Source organism: Canis lupus, chromosome 38 (assembly GCF_048164855.1).
Source record: "Canis lupus baileyi chromosome 38, mCanLup2.hap1, whole genome shotgun sequence".
Lineage (NCBI taxonomy): Eukaryota > Metazoa > Chordata > Mammalia > Carnivora > Canidae > Canis > Canis lupus.
In genome coordinates, this window is record NC_132875.1 from 10,433,219 (window position 1) to 10,439,109 (window position 5,891).

Sequence of the window (5,891 nt, forward strand, 5' to 3'; positions counted from 1 at the left end):
AATGCTCAAAAATGTTAACATTATTCCGCCATCAAGCTTGAAACATTCTGCATCGCATTTTGACAAATACTATAAACTCTAACCAACTCATAAGCTTGGCTGTCCCTTTGGGAGGTTCTAATTTGATTCAGGCAGATTTGATTCCTGATTCCACAAAGAGGGAGAAGATAAAGAGAAGCACTTCCTTTGTGATTCATGAGGGGGAAAAATCTTTTCTTGAGAAAGAGAGTGCAAACATGATATGGTAAAAGTGCAGTTTTGATGTCAGTATTACTACTTCACCCATCACGGCCCAAAAGGAGGACTCCGCACAAGCTGAAAGAGAGATGGTGCAGCTATGAATAAAGAGATATTAGTTTATCAACACCTTACAAAATAATAATAAGATAGAGTGATTTTTCTTCCCACGAGCTCTTACAGGAAAGTATTACATTTCCAACGATTACAATTAAAAGCAGGGTGAAACACCCCTAGACATTTGAACAAGAATTTTCCTTTTAGTCTTTGGGCAACTTTTACTCTCTGGGCTTCACCATGGGTGGCTGAGGACTTTAGTGAATGTTGGCACCCTGGGAATCTGTCTCGTTTTTCCTGGTGCGATTGTCCCACCCTGGCTACTATTTGACATAAATGAGAAATGAGGCTGAAAATGCAGTCACTGTCAAGTCTTTAGAAAAAGGGAGGTGGTAAGTGGTGACAAGGGTAATCCAAGAACTGTAGTTACTGTCAAATGCAAGGATAATCTAAGAATTGCAGCTAAGCCAAAGAGCATTAATGCTTGGCTTGGGAATGGATCATCAAATTTAGGGAGCCTCATGCTGAACTCTAACAAATGCTGAAATGAGTCTATGCCCTGGGGATATCCACCAACTCAGAGCTCGGGGAGGATAGCCTGCATTTAACATTTTTCTTCAGCTGAGGTATAGAGTGGACACCCCACATAGATTCATGGAGAATTGATTTTGTGTGTGCAATGGTAAGAAATGCCAGCAAGGTGAGGAAACAGCCCTCACGTGCAGCCAGGCCCACGTTGCCACCAATCTGATCTGAAACTCTACACCCCATACCAAAGAAGATGCTTACAACAGTCATGGGTCACAACAAGAAATCCTTTATTCCCACGGCAAATAGCATTGGAAAACGATGCTCCGTGCAATTAAGGTTTGTTGGGATTTTTTTCTTTTTCTCTTCACATATGGCAATATTTATCTTCAAAGTTTTCCTCTTTGGCTCACGGGCTCCTTTGTAGAGCAGCTGGTCTTGTGTGGCCTAATTGTGAGATGATTTGTTGTGTGATTCAGTAGCATTGTTTATTTGTACAGTGGTTCAGTGGAATTTATAAACTGCATAATATTGTTCTAGACTGTTTTCTTTTTATTAAGACGCCACATTTTCTCCAGCATTCATGACTGGGATTATAATTAGGTGGAGCATTCAAGATATTTTCAGCCCAACTTCCTCTGTTAATTAATGTCATTAAACAAGAAATGCTTGCATTTTGGTGAAAAGATGGAGGCAAGCATGGAAAGAGGACTGGAGGGATGAATCAAGTTGAAATCAATCTTTGTTTTGCACACAAGAGCTTGTTAACAAATACTCAAATGTAACGAATACAAGCTGCAAGTTATTTCTAATTAGTCCTAGCTGTTCTCAGGAAAACCGAGTCAAATCATGGAGTCTTTTAGAAAAGATCCTTTTTGCTATTCTTGGTCTGTCCCTGAGAAACCCTCAGTAAATGGTCCCAGTGACTTGTCACACGTTCTTTAATGATGAAATGTTTCCAGGGCTGCCAGGCCTATAAAAAGTTCTAAGAGCAATTTGACCTTCCCACTTAGTTTCCTTTATTAAAAAGAAGCCGCATGTGGGTTTTTTTTATTTTTTTATTTTATTTTTTTCAATCAGAATATTTCTAAATAAAGTATAAATGGAATTTTTAAGGGACTTTGGAGGTGTGGGGGGGGAAAGTGGTAATTCCAGAATCGGGAACGGGACTTAAAATTGTACCATGTTAAGATATGTTGGAGCTGGAAAGAAAGGCTTGAGGCAAAATAGGGATGTCACAGGGGGAAAGCAAGATAGCTACTGGTCAAACAGTTTCCAACATGGCACTGCTTTGGTGAATGAGTCACAGACCAGAGTCTGGCCCCTTGTCTATTCAGTCAAAAACTGGCCCTTATCAATAATCCCAGATGGAGTCAGGATCTTGGGGAGAGACTCACACACTCACTTCACAGATTAATGTGTAAACCAAAGGTCAATTTACTAATTTATTATGGGTGATATTTATGTCCAGTGTCCTGAATGCTTGCCCCTTCCGTCTAAGACACCCCTTTCCATGTCCTGAGCAGCTAGGAGGCTGGGTTATTAATCTGAATGTTGCTTGGTTGGCGTGGAGCTGAAGCAAATGGGTGGAGAATGTCTTGAGGATCATGTCATCTAAGCAAAGATAAGGTTTAATGAAACTCCCATCGTCTCACAGGAAACACTAGACAGATATCTGTGTCTCCCAAATTCAGTCATTTCAATCCTCCAACTAAGATTTAACATAAATCATTAATTCTATTATTCTTTTTTTCTGTGCTGCATGTTAAGATTATTATGAACCAATTATCAAATGGCTATTTCTGTGGGCACCAGAGAGAATGCTGTTCACTTCCATTATATGCTTATTTAATTTCTCTAGATCTCTAAGAGTAACTTTTTATTATTGTTGTTTTACCCTATTTCTAAGTTTCTTGGAGAATCCTTGCCATCATCCCAATATATCAACTTCAAACTTCAGAATTCAGTCGTCCACTGAAGATATGTTCATTTATCTGGAATGTATTGAGGAAACGCTAAGTGCAGAGCACTGGGTCGAGTACAGTTAAACACACAAAGGAAGGGGAGATGAGCCCTGCTGTCAGGAAACCTCACATCCAATTAGGGAGATGAGCTGTCCACACACAAATTCTAAAGAACAATGCGATGCAGTGCATGGCTTAGTGCCAAATGTAGAGTGGAGTTCAAAGAAGGGAGAAAACAGGGTCATTCAGAGGAAGCTTCACGGAAAAAGTGGAATTTAAGAGGAAAACTATAAATCAATCACAGGTTAAGGCAGGGTTTCTCCGCCTAGGCACTATTGACATTGTGTGGGGGACCTTTGCCATGCATTGTAGGGTGTAGAGCAGCACCCCGGCCTCTGTCCCACTGGCCAGTAGCATCCTCCCACCAAGCGTGATGACCAAAACTGCATTGTCAAATATCCCCTCAAGTGCAAAGTCACCTCTGTTGAGAACCATGACCACTCACCTTAGTGCATTATTCAACTGACCCTTAGAGGTGGGTGGGTTATCAGTGCCCAGAGGAGAGGTTACCCATACAAATCCAGAATGAGAGCCAGCAGCACAAAACCGTGAACAGATAACATCAGGGAGGTAGGGATAGTGGGGGGACGGGGTATAGGATGAGGGGGGTTATCTAAGAGATGTGGGCCTGGGACTGGATGTACCATAATACATAATGATAGTTATGAAATTTCCTTTCTGCCCTTAGACTGGTGTCTCGAAAATGTCTAGAATGTTCCTGCCTTTATTCTGAATTGGTGCTTTTTTGGGGGGATATATGACTCATCTTAAAAAAAAAAACTCAATTAAAAAGGGGGTTTGGCTACATGCAACTGGTTATCTCAGGAGACATTTAAATAACCTATAGGAAGAGATAGGATTGTAGGCATGACATCAGAACAAGAGCTTTTAGGGGCAGAGAGCTCCCTCCTTACTACACATGATTTTGCTTGAGAATGTGAAATCTAAACTGAGTGCTGAAATATATTATTACTCCAGGACACATTTCAAAATAACAACCACCATAAGCAGTGTCATTACAATCCATTATATAATCCCTTTCTAGAGTGCTTTCTTTCCGCCAGGGCTACATATGAGCAGAAGTCTCAACCACCGGCAGCCGCTGGTTTCCCTGAAAGTCCTGATGGAACAAGCCAGCTTGGGGGAAGGAAGTGTGACCCATGCTGGTGACCCTGGAGGGGAACCCAGGAAAGGCCCCGAGCAAAAGGGCCCCTGATACCATAGCAGGCATGCCCCGATTCTGGAAAGTGTTCAGCAGCCCCATTGTCTCCTGGATTCCTTTTGCAATAACTCCAGCAGGAAGTGAGAAGGCACCGTGGGTCATGCAGGATCTGTCCTTCAAAAAACAAACAAATAGGGATCCCTGAGTGGCGCAGCGGTTTAGCGCCTGCCTTTGGCCCAGGGCGCGATCCTGGAGACCCAGGATCGAATCCCACGTCAGGCTCCCGGTGCATGGAGCCTGCTTCTCCCTCTGCCTATGTCTCTGCCTCTCTCTCTCTCTGTGTGACTATCATAAATAAATGAAAAAAAAATTTAAAAAAAAAAAACAAACAAATAAACAAAGACCTAGTTGACCTTCCCAGCTTGCGCAGAGGCACACTATTTCAGAATTTTGCTCGTCTTTAACTCCCCCAAAACTGGATACTGTGAGGAAATACTTTGGGGTGTAGATCAGAGGTGATCCATTTGCAGGGAAGGTGGTGGCCAGGAGGCTGAAGGGGGAGGAAGAGAGGCCATCAGAGGAGGGAGGCCCCCAGGTTCCATCTGGAGCCTCCACCTGCCTCCATTCGCTTTCTTTTACTCTTTGCCTGGACGCTAGCACATCAGGAGCAGCAGGGCAGAAACAAGGCTGATTCAGAAAGTCTGGTGCCAGACATTCTGTGAGAAACAGAAAGATCCACAGGATTCTGTGTGGAGAGGGCAAGTGAGACACCGCAGACCTGTTATCCCTGCATGCAGAGGGAACAATCAAACTCTCAGGTCAAAAAACAAAAAAAAAAAAACAAAACAAAAAAACACAACAACAACAAGAAACCAGAGTGGAAAGCAGCCTTTGTTTAATCAAAACAAAACAAAACAAAACAAAAATCTCACTTTCTCCTATTTCCAGAGTTTCTGGGCTTCAATAGGAAATGCCAGGGTGAGGGAAGTGTCCATGTACAATTTCTCTTTTCCCCTCCACTTTCAGATAAAATCACTTCTATGCAGTGACTCCTTTAAGCTCTAGACAAGCGTGAGGGATCATTTTTATTTGGTCTAAAGAAATTCATCTCTTCCTTTTAAACCTCTCCTTCTGCATCCATTACTATTTGCTTCCTTTAAAAAAAGAAGAAACCACTCATATTATGACATACACTAGAATAGCTCCAAGACCTATTCTTAGATTGATATATAAGGAATTTACTCACCACTCCCTTCAGGATTAAGGAGCATTAACCTTTGGAACGCAGTCTTTATATGCATGTCAGGGTATTTTTAAGAATGGGAAAACCCAGGATACAGATAAACAACACGGGTTCCAAAAGGGGGTTATTTTTAGACCTGAGATTCCAAAGTGTATAAAGCTAGAGATACCAAAATGGTTCTCATCCTAGTGGACATGCCCCTCCTGTCACCTTCATAGACCGCTCTCCCCTTGGTGTGGCGCACTGTGTGCACACATGCAAACACACACACACACACACACACACACACAGCCCAGACCTCTTCATAAAATCCCACTGCCACAATCTCTAGTTTTGATCATAACCCAAACCATGATGAAGAGTAGAAATATTGGACTGCTGTGTCCCATGACAAAAGACCATTTCTGCTAAGGCTTCCTCCCAAAACTTTACTTAAAAATGCTGGGATGGCTGTGAGTTTTTCTATCAGCATTGAAATGTCAGTTATTCCTACAAACCAGTCTTGCATGCTTGAGGGTGTAATGGGAAAATGCAGTGGATGTTATCCTTCCTACTGTTCCTACCAACAACCAGTCTCTGAGAAATGGACAGAGGGACCATTGAAAAGAATGGAAAGAGCTCCCTTACATGATATGGCATA

General features: G+C 42.3%; 1 long non-coding RNA gene across 1 annotated transcript; it reads right to left on the bottom strand.

The window, feature by feature from the left end:
• Positions 1 to 3,851: 3,851 nt before the first annotated feature.
• Positions 3,852 to 5,361, bottom strand: LOC140626685 (uncharacterized). The gene is made up of 3 exons (XR_012025731.1): positions 5,255 to 5,361; positions 4,941 to 5,162; positions 3,852 to 4,182 (listed from the first exon to the last, which is right to left on the bottom strand). It is a non-coding gene; the product is annotated as an uncharacterized lncRNA (long non-coding RNA).
• Positions 5,362 to 5,891: the final 530 nt, after the last annotated feature.